The 14,432-nt window shown below is 35.0% G+C and overlaps 1 long non-coding RNA gene across 1 annotated transcript in view; it reads left to right on the forward strand.

Moving 5' to 3' along the window:
* The window catches only part of LOC107576285 (uncharacterized), a 22,800-nt gene extending 9,140 nt beyond the window's left edge, over nucleotides 1–13,660 (forward strand). Inside the window, exons 2-5 of the long non-coding RNA XR_001608028.1 lie at nucleotides 10,672–10,843; nucleotides 11,198–11,322; nucleotides 11,521–11,632; nucleotides 13,413–13,660. This is a non-coding gene — a long non-coding RNA (uncharacterized lncRNA). The remainder of the gene's footprint in view (nucleotides 1–10,671; nucleotides 10,844–11,197; nucleotides 11,323–11,520; nucleotides 11,633–13,412) is intronic.
* Nucleotides 13,661–14,432: the final 772 nt, after the last annotated feature.

Genomic DNA, 14,432 nt, shown 5'->3' on the forward strand with positions numbered 1-14,432 from the left:
CATTTCTAAGGCTTTGGGACTCCAGCAAACCACAGTGAGAGCCATTATCCACAAATGGAGAAAGCTTGGAATAGTGGTGAACCTTCCCAGGAGTTGCCAGCCGACCAAAATTACTCCAAGAGCACAACGACGACTCATCCAAGAGGTCATAAAAGAACCCAGAACAACATCTAAAGAACTGCAGGCCTCACTTGCCTCAATTAAGGTCAGTGTTCATGATTCAACAATAAGAAAGAGACTGGGCAAAAACGGCATCCATGGGAGAGTTCCAAGGCAAAAGCCACTGCTGACCAAAAAGAACACAAAGGCTCGTCTCTCATTTGCCAAAAAATATCTTGATTATTCCCAAGACTTATGGGCAAATATTCTGTGGACTGATGAGACAAAAGATGAACTTTTGGAAGGTGTGTGTCCTGTTACATCTGGCGTAAAACCAACACAGCATTTCATAAATGTTTGCCACAAAATTACGTTTTACTATGTATGGAAAGCATAGTCTATTTCTCCCACTCTCTCATACTTGCCACAATATTACATTTTACTATGTATGGAACTCATACTCTATTTCTCCCAATCAGATGAATCAATTAATCGGCAGAATGATCAACCGATTACTCGATAACCAAAAATAATCATTAGTGACAGACTTAAGGTTCACCCTGTTTCACCAATTTATACTGGACATGAAAGTCCTGGTTTATTTATTTTAAATAGATTTTATACATCTAATATAAATCTTCCTAAATGTTAATCTTCTGTTGACGTTGTTCTTTCCTAGCTAGTAATGTTCTTCATTAGCTTAAAACATCCAGAGATCTAGAGATCAGTAAAAAAAATTTTTATAATAATTATATAATATGTATAGCACACACTAGCTGGACAAGCTAAGGCTAGTATGACTGAATATTTCACATGTTGTGTAGGAAATTTTTCCACCCGGTTACATGGCATTTTTACACTGCTGTGTGTAACAGGGTGGACAAATTTCCTACAAAATATGTGAAATATTCAGTCATACTAGCCTTAGCTTGACTAGTGTATGCTATAATATACATACTATATCGTTATTATTATTATTTTTTTTTTTTACTGATCTCTAGATCAATACATAAACTATCAAAGCAGTAAAATATCATTTTAAATAATTTTTGCATAACCTATTCATAAGATAATAATGGTTTGAAACCAAACTATTTTTTGTAGTGTTTCAGTCTTTGCTTCTGACTGGAGAAAGTCATCTCTTATGTATATCTGGCCAGCACGTCACCTCAAACCAGAAGTGCTATTTATATCTGAAATGACACAAGAGTTTTCTTTTTCTCAATAAAACAAGCCTTTCTGCATCATTATGTCATGGTAGGTGCGGGGAAGACAGAAGAAGACGAGTATTGTTCCTACACAAAGTTTAATGAGAATAATTCTAACAATAGATATACAGGCAGGGCAACACACACTAAACATAACGGTGACCGGACAATGAGTGACTGAGAAGAAACAACTTAAATACACAGTGATAACGAGATGATAATGAACAGGTGTGATGATTAGATGTGTGTCCAAAAACAAACTGAAAGTCCATGAAAGCAAACTAACTGAACATAACTGTGACACATTAAACATTTCTTTTTATTTTTTTAGACAACATGAAGGGTTGCTATTTTATCCCCAGGGATATCCTCCGACTCCACCTGTCGGTGCACCTATTGTGAGGAACACAAATGGCCTCGGCACTGTCGGAATAACATGAGGGATTCACTCTTCGTCTATGGGTTTCTTTTACATGTCAGAATGATGCAAAACAACACTGGGCTTGCCTGTGATGGCATTGTACCTTATGCTATTCAGTGTTTGAAATTTCTGATTCATTACTCTTAGCCTAATCTATTGAATGTTTGTGACTTGAGATGCCAGGTTGTCAAGTTTTTTGGTGGCCTGTCAATTTCAGTGTTGAAAAATGTCTATCAAATGGGAATTGCTATTGATGTAAATCCTTCAGCCTGTGTAACAGAGTAAGCATCTGTTTGTAATTTTCAATTCTCGAAATGTAAAAACCAATTTTCCAATCTGACAGTTTGGAGGTTTTATCAGTTTTTTTGCCATAAAATTGAAGAAGAAAATCCCCTGATGTCCTACAAATGCTAATTTAGAATCAAAATAAATCAAACATAGCACTCCGAACAGGTGGTGTTCGTGTACGTCATTGGTGTTTACAGTGCGTTTAACTTAAGCAACTTTGAGCAAACTTCCAAATAAGGCCTTACTCATGAGAGAAAGAAAAGAAAAAAAATATATATAGGCATAATATTTAACAATATATTTACAGTTTTAGCATATTTTTAGAAAAATTATGTTAAAATATGAGTATCAAATATTATATTCAGGCTTTTGAGGAATATTTGATCTCTCAATCATCACTGTATTGCATTGCATTATGTTTTGCCCCCCAAAATAAAAATTACAGAGCTTTAATCATAAAATTAGGCATTTAAATACTATCTTACTAAGACATATTATTGGGGGAAATTGAGTGAAAACTGACATTTATATGCAATTTATGTAAGTAGTCTATTATACTGTTATAAAGATCTTATCGATGTATAAGCTATTAGAATTTTAAGTAATATCAAATCATTTTAAATATTAGCAACAGGCCTCTGAATAAAATTGACTTGTTTCTTTACTCCTCAAGTATGAGCTCCATATTATTCTATATCATACATGAGCCACAAAAGTATCTAATATTGTTAGTTATGTGCTCTATTTTATTTTAGTTTTATTTTAGTTTGATAAACGGTTCCATTTAAAATAAATAAAAGTTTCTAGGAGCTATACCTAGTAGTAGCAAAGAAAGAGATGATAATTTTACGCGCATCATTACTTCGTATTGATGATTGAACTGAAGCAGCTAGCAATCTACATGACTCAATTTGTTTGAATTTTGTAACAAAGTTGACATAATTTGTAAGCTGAGACTGCTCATTGAGTGCATTACAAATGTAGTGGCTGATGCAATCTTTCCAGTGAGCTGAGACGGTGACATCCAGCTGCTGACCAGATCTTCATCGATTCTGACACGTTTGTGAGGAAAATGATATCTCAAGATCACGCCAGAGGGATGGCTAGATAATTCATTGATTGAGATGACCTTGGTCGCAACCTCTTGAAAGTGCATGTGTTTTTACAAAACAAGCCACGGCTATATCGATCCGATCGGCGCAAGAGAGTTTCCTCTCAGAGATTTGCAAAAGATAGCTAGTCCATGAAAAGGAAGTGCAAGCAACTGGCTTGAAGTTAATTCTTTTCTGCAAGATGATAATTGAGACAAGGCCTGAAATAACCAAACCATGAGCTGAATAAAAATAACATTGTGCATTCAGAACAGCCTGTTTGTGCCCAGGGACAATTTTTTTTGTTTGTAAGAATGAACTAGTACTAAAGTGACAAGACTATCAATTGACCACTAATAGTCTGTTACTAAAGGTCAAACGCTATGAACTTTCCTGTTCACTAGAATCTCTGTATGTGCAATGTGATCTCACGAGTAATCAAATATATTTGTATATAACTTAAAGGTGCCATAGAATGCATTGATACAATATTTTAAACTGTTCTCCGATGTCCCCAGAGTGTGAGTTTTATCTCAAAATACCCCACAGATAATTTTTTATAGCTTGTTGAAATTGCCATTTTTAGGGTATGAGCCAAAATGCACTGTTTTTTGTGTTTGTCCCCTTTAAATGAAAATGAGCTGTTGCTCCCGCCTCCCTTTTCAGAAGAGTGCGGAGCTTCAAGAGCTCATGCTAGCGCCTCGTGGGTATACCAATGTTACGGTTTCACTGGTGGTGACCGTGTTACTGATCCTCACATTGCTTTCAAATGCAATTTTTAACCACATTCCTATGTACGATCATTCTGGTAGCACGTGAAGGCATCATTAGTGAAAACAGGCAGAGACAATGGTAGCTTTAGCAACATTAGCCTTACAGAGAGCCAAGAAGCTCTTTTGGAAAACAAAATATGAGGCGTGATGCTTACTTTGTCTGGAGTCTGGACGTTTGCGCACAAAGCATTGGTATCGATCCCTCTTTCAGAAGCAATCTTTGCACAACTCCAGCGCTGAACTGACCCTCGTTTGTGAGGCAGTCCGGCGTAAAATGTTAGCACAAACGTATAGGACTTTTCCGGGACATTTCCTTCGAAAATGACATTTAACCACCGTGTCTTCAGCGGTCTATGGAGACGCCTATGTTCGTTGGTGCATCCCAACACATGACACTTTTAATGGCTCTTTGGCGCTGACATTGTACCTCCAGCAGCTACAGCAAGAAAACAGTAAGGGTGGACCGCTGCTTCTCACTCTGGGCTGTGTATATGCTAATAGGGCAGAGAGCGTCACAAACGTACTCCAGTAATCGTTTTATTTAATAATTTGAAAAATCACTTTTTATAAACATTATATTTGTACATTTACATGTATACACTTTATATAAATTATATGACTTACAAGTTTTTGCACTTAAATGACGTGCTGAGTTTATGAATTTATTATTATTAATATTATTGTTATTATTGAGACATTTTATATATATATATATATATATATATATACACAGAACAAAATTATAAACAAAACACTTGTTTTTGCCCCCATTTGTCATGAGCTGAACTCAGACTAAGACTTTTTCTATGTACACAAAAGGCCTATTTCTCTCAAATATTGTTCACAAATCTGTCTAAATCTGTGTTAGTGAGCACTTCTCCTTTGCCGAGATAATCCATCCACCTCACAGGACAGCATGATTATTGCACAGGTGTGCCTTAGGCTGGCCACAATAAAAGGCCACTCTAAAATGTGTACAATATTTTAGAGAAATAGGTCTTTTGTGTACAAAAAAAAGTCTTAGATCTTTGAGTTCAACTCATGAAAAATGGGGGCAAAAACAAAAGTGTTGCATTTATAATTTTGTTCAGTGTATATATATATATATATTCATTTTTATTAGTAAAATAAATGAATAAATTCCTTGTTTACAAAAAAGTTTGTTTATGCATTGTGGTATAAGGCTTTATTTGTGCAATGTAACTGTTATTCAGCAAAATTTCAAAGCAAGAGTCCCTTTCAAGAATCACTTTCTTTGCATTTTGGTTTCAGGCGCTAACTCATGCTCTGAGAAATGCGGAAAAAGCACAATCTCTTCTCTTTCTTTAGCTATATGCAGCCCAATGCACATAGACATTTTGGGGAGGGAACAGATAGTTGTCTCTTGTGTCTACTAGAAACAGAGTGAGGTGATATGAATAACAAAGCAGCAAAGCTATCTTTTTATCTCCTGCTGTGAGACACACAGACCTGGTAGATCAGGATTATATCATAGCTGTGGGCCATCGCTGCTGAGTTTGCACAATCCTATAAGAAGTTTGTTTTAGTCTACTATTACCAGTTTAAAGTCATGAGCTCTGTTCCAGAATCTAATGAGCTGCCTCTGTAGGCAGCATTTTGACACAAAGGCTGTTTCAAAAGGTGGGCAATTTAATTATGCTGCCTCCTAAGATACCTTATATCAGTCACATTAAAGGCAGCTCACATGTATTCTTTGTGGAGAAGGTAATCCCACAATGCACTGTGATGAACTCTGGATATAAGTTCAGAATTGAAAAGTATTTTAAGAATTATTGAATACTGTATAGTATAAACTGTATATGGCCTACTGTTTTTATTTATTTGTTTGTTTTTGTATGTTTGTTTGTTTGTTTGTAAGTGAAATAGTTTATAGGCATTATTCCACAATTCACATTTCAAAAGTAGTATGCTACACTATGTAACCTCCACATTGCATGTTTAATTCACTGAGGGTATCCATGTATCATTTTGGAAATTAAAATGGTTATTTTTAATTTTTAATAATTTTTTTGACAGTCCAATCAAATAACGAACCAACAAAGATATGTTAAAAATCATGGTTTATAATAGTTTATTCATTCATCATACCAGAAAAGGAATTTTCAAACATATATTTATATATTTCACATACCATTCAAAACTTTGGGGACAGTAAATGTTTCTAATAAGAATTATATAGTTTTTATTTTTCAAGAATTATTAAATTATTACAAATTTTAAATTGTATTTTATTCAGCAAGGGCACATCAATTTGATCAAATGTGACTGTAAAGAAATGTATTATATTACAAAATATTTTTTTCTCTCTCTTTTAAATACATGCTGTTTGTTTGAACTTTCTATTCATCAAAAAATCCTTAAATGTATCACAAAAATATTAAGTAGCAAAAACAGTTTTTAATATTGATAATAATAACCATTATTAATAATCAGAGCACTAATAATAATTGAGCAGCAAATCACCATATTATAATTGCTGAAAATTTAGCTTTACCCTCACATAAATAAATTAAATTTTAAAATATATTAAAATAGAAATCAGTTACTTTTAATTGTAATCATATTTTGCAATATTACTGTTGTTTTTTTGTGGTTTCTTTTGTATTTTGTATTTTTGATTAAATAAATGCAGGTGAGTATGAGAGACCTCTTATAAAACCCTTAAACAATCTTATTCCAAACTTTTGAATGCTAGTGCTGCTAGCTGCTAATGAAAAATAAATAATAATAAATAAATAAATAACATTGGCTATATTATACCCAAACAATCTGGTTTTCTACATCAATAGCACAGTCTGTTCTTTACTTGTTAGTGAACTTAACTGGGTCCACTTTTCCTCTTCAGCCCCACTGACAGCATTCTTCTTGATTGCCTTTCCTCTATTTTCAGTCATCAGAATTATTTTAATCAAAGCACAAGTCTTACTACGTTTGGGGAGGTTTTGAACTGAGGAGGTTGGGCATAAAATCACCCTGCTGAAGAATGAAATGAAGATTCAGCCTTTGAAGACCCTATAGATATAATGACCAATAGCTCCCTGCTAGGATAAGATCAGCAGAGGTTAAAATATTAGCATATTCATTTTTTTTATCAGTTTGGTTTCAGTGACATATTCGCTTCAGCTTCACACCTGAGGTGTTTGAATCTCGCTTTGATGTATAAACACACTACTGATCCATAAATGGAAAAGCAGGAGACTTTGTATATGCAATCTAGGTTATGCATAAGAAGCTGATGCAGCAAGTGGACCTGGTTTATGGTGGAACTAGGTCATTTTTCACTTTCCTCTGCTTTTGAACTCTTTTGTATGGTTTCAGTTTAGCTTTCTTTTTAATTTGGGGAGATCGGGACCTCTTTTGTTGGAGACTCAAACATTTTCAGTTGGAAATATTTTCATGCCAGATGCTGGGTTTGCATGTGGTCCATTAACTGTGATGATTATTTAAAGAGGTTGCATAAGACGCAAAGCCAAGAAGTGCCAATGAGAACTGAATGCCAATGATCATGTACTGAAAAGACAAACAAATTTGGTGGTTGGTTGGAGCCTTAGGCTGGTATTTTTAGGTATTTTTCCCCACAATTTAATCAAGGTGCATTTTTAAAAAGATGCTTTGGCTTGTTTTTTTAAAGGTTAATGGCAAAAGATGTTCCTTGCAGCCAGATGGTATAGTTACGACCATGGAGGGACTATTAGGGCCATGCTAACCACTCAGATCTTGACCCATTGGTGCCATCCAAGTTAAGACAGGGAGGTTGTGATCTATACTTTGTTCGCACACGCAAAAGCAGGTGTGCACTGAGGGCCTGCTACAGTAAACACAAAGGCCTTGTGGTGTCTGCAGCACAGACTCTTTTACACCTTTTAAGGTTGCACAGCAAATATTCTGAGCCAACTTTGTCCTTGCATTCAGTGCACACCAAACCTTCAGGGGGGTTAGTATTCAAAAGCAAGTTGATTTTCAAAAATGCCTGGATGGCAATGCCAAGTTAGTACATAGAATTTGTTTTTGAATTTGCAACATGCAGGAAATTGGTCAGGAAGCTATTTGGTCACAAGAAGGTGAGAATGTCTAATGTTTGGGATTAAAATGAAAGAGCCCATGAAATAGTGCATAGTGCAATAGTGCATGTCTGTTAGTTTTGAGAACCTATAAATGTTAAAAACTAAACAGTTAAAACATTCTTCAAAGTATCTTCCTTAGTGTTCAGCAGTAGAAAAAATTTAATGACTGAGTAAAGTTAACAGAATTTAAATTTGGAGGGTCTTTTTAACCCTCATGTTGTGCTTCAGACTTTTTGATCTAGAGAGGATTTTTTTTCTTCCTGAAAATGCAAATTAATATGATCACATTGGACTTTGCTCAGCCTCCTCAGCCTCCAATATATATATATTTTTTTTTCCCCCCATCTTGTTACACTTGTGGTGTTCCCAGTCAAAAATGACCAGCAGACAAAAAAATTGTTTATAAATTTCTTATGGAATTTCTTGTTTCTTGTTATATTCTTATTATTACCAAATATTGGATTTAGTCTTTTTATCAACTTGTTTTCTTTCAATTAGCACAGGTTTTATATTTCTCTTTTAAACTGATTGATTGTATGCTCCATTGATCTGAGTTTATGCCCTAATGCACAACTATCCACAAATAATGCTTTTATTCACTCAAAAACAAAGGTGCATAAGTTCAGATCAATGAGGCTTATGAGCAATCGATTCAAAATCATAATACAAAACCTGTGCTAACTGAAAGAAAACATGAAAGTAAATAAATAATCCAAGATTTGGAGATAATATAGCATAATGAGAGATTCACAGGCAATTTTGCTGGTAATTTTTTACCAGGAACACCAAATTAGGTAAAGGATTTTCAGCACAGCACGAGGGTTGAATTAAAAAGGGTTTGATTATGTAATAGCAGACCTTTCCTAAACAAGCTACAAGCTTTGAGATGTCAGACATGTCAATGGTGTGGCCAAAAATTTAATACTTAATGTAAGATATTTTTTCAAATCCCCAAGTGCTCGCCTTAGCAAAAACCACTAATGAGCATAATAAGTGTACCTTAAGCCATTATTACTGGCAGACAGATCATGCTACACTACATAAATACGTCAAATTAAAGATCATGACATAAGAATGTGGCATAAGACCATCTTGTCCTTATGTTCCTAATTAACTCAATAAATAAAACAGCATCTCACTAAACGCATCTGTTACAATCCAATCACAGTGTGCTTGTCTGAATTTGGTTTTGTGTAATCAAAGTAACAATTCGAAAAATTTCCCTTTAGGTGTTCCTATCAGCGGAGAACTGATTGCTGATCTTTACTGCTGTATGGTGCATTAGTGCATACTGACATTGATGCAACTGAACAACACATGTGGATGTTAGGCATTATTTGCCAAAAACTGTGCATGAGATAAACAACAGATGGCCATGTTTGTATGCAGTCGTGCCTCACTTGTTATATTTACCATTGAACACACCCCCGATCATCAGGCTTTGCTTCCATGAAGTATTTATTCTCTCCTGAATGGTAGAGATGCACAACAAATTGTCCTCTAAAGACAGGGAGTTGGCATGTGGCGGTTCGAATGACATCCTGTTTATCTGTCTGCATTGCAAGTGTGAAGCTCAGTGCTTGGTAGAGGGACATAACTGCTGGAATAAGCTGTTGAGGATGAAAGCGATTGGATGGTGCAGGTTTGGAATAGCTATCAAAAATCGCATGGCATGATTTGACAAGCCAGGATTTTACTGTGCTGATATACTGTATTTCATATTGAAACTGGATGTTGTGGTGAGATATATTGACGCACCGACATGTCTCTGAGTGCTGGATGAGTCGTCAATATTTTTTATTTGTTTTACTGAAAAAGAAAGAGTGCAAGTTTTAAATGTGTCTGAACCAAAATAACCATATAAATTAATTAAAATAAGTGAACGTTAAGGAGATAAAATGTATAAAAATACACTCATGAACTTACAAAGATGGTGGGATTCAATATATAGCTAAAGAATAGAATATCGGAGACTTGAATTTGGGCTCTTGGGCCAGTTAGTAACCGCCTAGCAACCACCCATAACACCAGCCCTGTTGAAAAAAACCAGCATATGCTGATTTTTTCAACAGGGATAGTAACTGCATAGCAATGTACTAAAAGCTACTGTGAACACATCTCATAGTAGCATGGTTAAATCTACACTAAACATTAGCAACCTCATAGTAACATGCTAAAATCTACACTAAACATTAGCAACCTCATAGTAACATGCTAAAATCTACTACGAACATGTTAGCAACCTCATAGCAAAGAGCTAAAATCTACACTACGTTAGCAACCTCACAGTAACACATTTAAATCTACTCCGAACATGTTAGCAACCTCATAGGCTATAGCAAAGAGCTAAAATCCACACTATATTAGCAACCTCACAGTAACCCGTTAAAATCTACTCCGAACATGTTTGCAACCTCACTGAACACGTTAGCAATGTCACAGAAATTTAAAAAATCACCACTGAACACACCACCTCATAGCAACATGCTAAAATCTACATTGAACACATTAGCAACCTCATAGTAATATGCTAAAATGCACTTCGAACACATTAGCAAACTCGTAGTAATGTTAAAAATCTACACTGTACATGTTAGCAAAAATTACAATTTTGTTCTTCTCTTAAACTGTGTTTTTTGACTGGTAATAAGAGCTGGTCAAAACCCGCAGTTACATTTTTCATTCTTGTCATGTCTGTGATTGCAGGAGGGTCTCGGGAACAGCATCAGGCCGGATAATCTTTCAAAACCTTGCTCACTTCCTGCCAGACAAGAGGGTAACGATACCCAAAACAGTGGTAGAGAGGGAGACAAATTGGACAAACAGCTGGGCTTCAAGAGAGCAGGATGTGTGTGTCGAGGACAGGAAAGCTGAGGAGGTACGCACAAAACTGGCAGCAGGGAATGTCACGATCTTGATTGGAGTGATAATTTCTTCCTTCATGCCACAACATCCTGAATTCAAACATACCAATATAAACCCCAATATTTCTGTATAAACAGCAATTTATATAATTTGAAATAATTTCTGCACATTTCTGTACCTCCTCCAAACAAACATGTCTAAATGGAAAGATTTTTATTGCTCATTTATATCGGTAAGTAGACATAATGGGAATATTGATTGTTTAATATAGCCTTTCTCGGATGTTCCTCCTAATTGATTATGAAAAAGACACAAATGAGATGATATTGGAAAGAACAATGGATGTTGTTGTTTATAAACATCTCAGTTGAACAACAGCTCAGCTAGGGCAGGAAATCCTCACTCGGCAACTATTACAAGCAATCACAAGGTCCAGTCAGAATCTGACCAATCAGATTTGAGGATTAATTGAACTTCAAATTCCTGCTTAAGGTAAGACAAATGAAAGTTGCTACAAAGGTTGATATGTTTTTATATTTCTTTAATGTATTTTTAGAGCAGTATATAAGTATATTTCACCCAAAAATGGCAAATGTTTACTCTCTCATGTGGTTTCAAACACTCACACTGTTATTAAGGAGAAATTCTGGAGGAGAAACAGTGAAATTCTAAAACAGTGAATCTGTTCAGCCATATTTAGGATGTCCCACAGAGCACAAGGGCTCATTAACCAGACTCTGAGGAATTCTTGAGATGCAAACTGCAGCCTTCTCATATTGGCCAGTGAGAGTCCTATGCGCGAGTAAGTATATGATGTTAAAAGTGGTTTATGGAGTAAAGAGAGGAAAACTGTTTATAAGAGTGCTTTATCTCTGAGGAGCAAGAGAACTACTCATGTGAGAAGCACGAGAATGTGTCTTTCTCTCCTTTTCCCTCCGTTTTCTAAAAATGATCCTTCTAACCTTCATGGAATTTGAAAGCTAGCCAGCATAATTTAATCAATTTGCATCTATAATGGTGGAAAGCGGCTTTGATCTTAAAGTGAGCAAGTTATGAGGCGCTCAGTGTTATTGTTGCTTGACTGAAGAATTGTGGTCTAGACACCTAACATTAATGATATCAAGGCTTAAAAAAACACCTTTTTCCCACCTGTTCATGATAAGAATAACGGCTTTAAAGAAGTTACATTGTGTTACATTTTCTCTCTTCTTTTTAGTAGGCAAGCACATAAAGTTTTGTTATTATTGTTTTAAAAGGTTTTGGAGGGTTTTTTTCTATTGTTTTGTTATTAAAACTTAATAGATCTTCACTACATTACCAGTTCATTTTCAGACTGCTGGTTAAAAGTTATTAAAAGCCTTTTGATATTACAAATTGTTTGCATATAAAACATTGAAAATGTAATTGATCTGAGGCTGTATCTTTGCAACAACAGTATTGACAGTAACAGTATTGACACAAAACTTTCTATATATCAGTCACAATGCCCTGCCCCATACCCTATCAATTCAGTCATAGCACCACCTATTGGTTAGAAGTTAAACTGTGTACTGTGACTATTCAACCATTTTTCCTAAACTCATTTTTTATGGATGCCATATTGAATCAAATTTAAAGCCGCAATTTCCTTCTTAAGGCTTAGCATGATCTTCAAAGTGAAAACCTCTTTAACCCTACAATGTAAAATCTTAGTTTTTTATATTATTTTGTTAGGCAGTGATAACGATTCCAATAAAAAGTTTGAAAGAGTTTTGATAGTAAAATGCTCATGTGTTAGGACTGTTTTACATACCATATGGTTTATGGTTTCATTTTCAACACGTTCTTTGTCAACTTCTGAGAATGTTCTGGGAAGCAGCACAACACTGCTCACATGTTCAGTGTGAATGTAACCTGTTATATCGGCCTACAATTACACAGCAAATGCAGAATGTGTGAGATGATGATGTGTCTTTTCTTTTCATTGAAAGACTTGGACAGATTTTCTCATCATTAATGCAACACAAGTATTTGATTTACTCAGACAGAACTTATTCACTTGTACTATGTATTGTATATTCCATACACAACTCTCCATGGTGGTTCCGAATGCTAATGAATCCTAATATTTATTTGAAACTGTTGCCCAGTTTTGACTGGGTGAACATCATTCTAATATGACACATCATTCATCTTTCTAGCAGTTTATCTTTTGCTGATGCATCAGGCTTCCGAAATGTTTCAAATAATTATTTTTTCATTGAAAGACTTGGACAGATTTTCTCATCATTAATGCAACACAAGTATTTGATTTACTCAGACAGAACTTATTCACTTGTACTATGTATTGTATATTCCATACACAACTCTCCACGGTGGTTCCGAATGCTAATGAATCCTAATATTTATTTGAAACTGTTGCCCACACATCATTCATCTTTCTAGCAGTTTATCTTTTGCTGATGCATCAGGCTTCCGAAATGTTTCAAATAATTATGTTAAGAGCGTCAGTTAAGATCAATCTTGCACAAACGTTTTCTTGTACAACTGAGGACTTTTGCATTTTAAGACTAATGGGTATTAATTTTGTCATGTTTTTGCAGACCTTGGCCTTGATGTAATTTTTTGTACTTCTCTATCCATCATTTAAACCTGTGTAACCTTTTACCACAAAGCACTTTGAAGAATTGGAAGATAAATGAAGACCCATAGACCTTTCAAGCTCTTGAGCACTATAGACTATATAGATGATCTTTACATTAAAATGGGACTTGAATGAACTCATGTATTTTAATACCATAGAGAGGAAGAGAGACAGAATGGCATATGAGATCAAGAGATCAATTCTCACCCAAGGTAAGACTAATGGAAGCTGTTTTAAAGTTTGATATGTACTTATATGACAACCACTCTGTAATTAGAGCACTGTGTATTTCTTCAACCAGCAATGGATTTCTAAAAAAAACACAACACAATTTCTAGGGAATGTAAATTCAGTGAATCATGTGCCATCCTGATGTTACATAATTTTTGAAACATATGCTTGAAAAGAGATCAATTCTCACCCAAGGTAAGACTAATGGAAGCTGTTTTAAAGTTTGATATGTACTTATATGACAACCACTCTGTAATTAGAGCACTGTGTATTTCTTCAACCAGCAATGGATTTCTAAAAAAAAACACAACACAATTTCTAGGGAATGTAAATTCAGTGAATCATGTGCCATCCTGATGTTACATAATTTTTGAAACATATGCTTGAGTGTAAAAGATGTTCCCAAATTGCCAAATTTGAGAAAAATTGAGAAACTGTTCATTATTAATATGTGGTCCATAACCAGAGAGAAATGAGATTTCATTCTGTTGTTTGATGCTGACTCTGTCTGGAGGTTCTCAGAGCTTCAGCTCCCCATGAAGAGATCACCTCAGGCCAGTGGTGTATAAAGTACCTGAAAGCCGTAGTCGAGTAAAAGTACAGATATCTTACCAGAAAATGACTTTGGTAGAAGTTGAAGTCACCGTTTTGAATATTACTTGAGTAAAAGTCTTAAAGTATGTGATATTTATTGTACTTAAGTACGAAAAGTATTTTTAAAATCTTAAACGTACTTAAGTATTGAAAG

The sequence above is a fragment of the Sinocyclocheilus grahami genome, unplaced genomic scaffold, assembly GCF_001515645.1.
Source record: "Sinocyclocheilus grahami isolate Dianchi unplaced genomic scaffold, SAMN03320097.WGS_v1.1 scaffold31.1, whole genome shotgun sequence".
Lineage (NCBI taxonomy): Eukaryota > Metazoa > Chordata > Actinopteri > Cypriniformes > Cyprinidae > Sinocyclocheilus > Sinocyclocheilus grahami.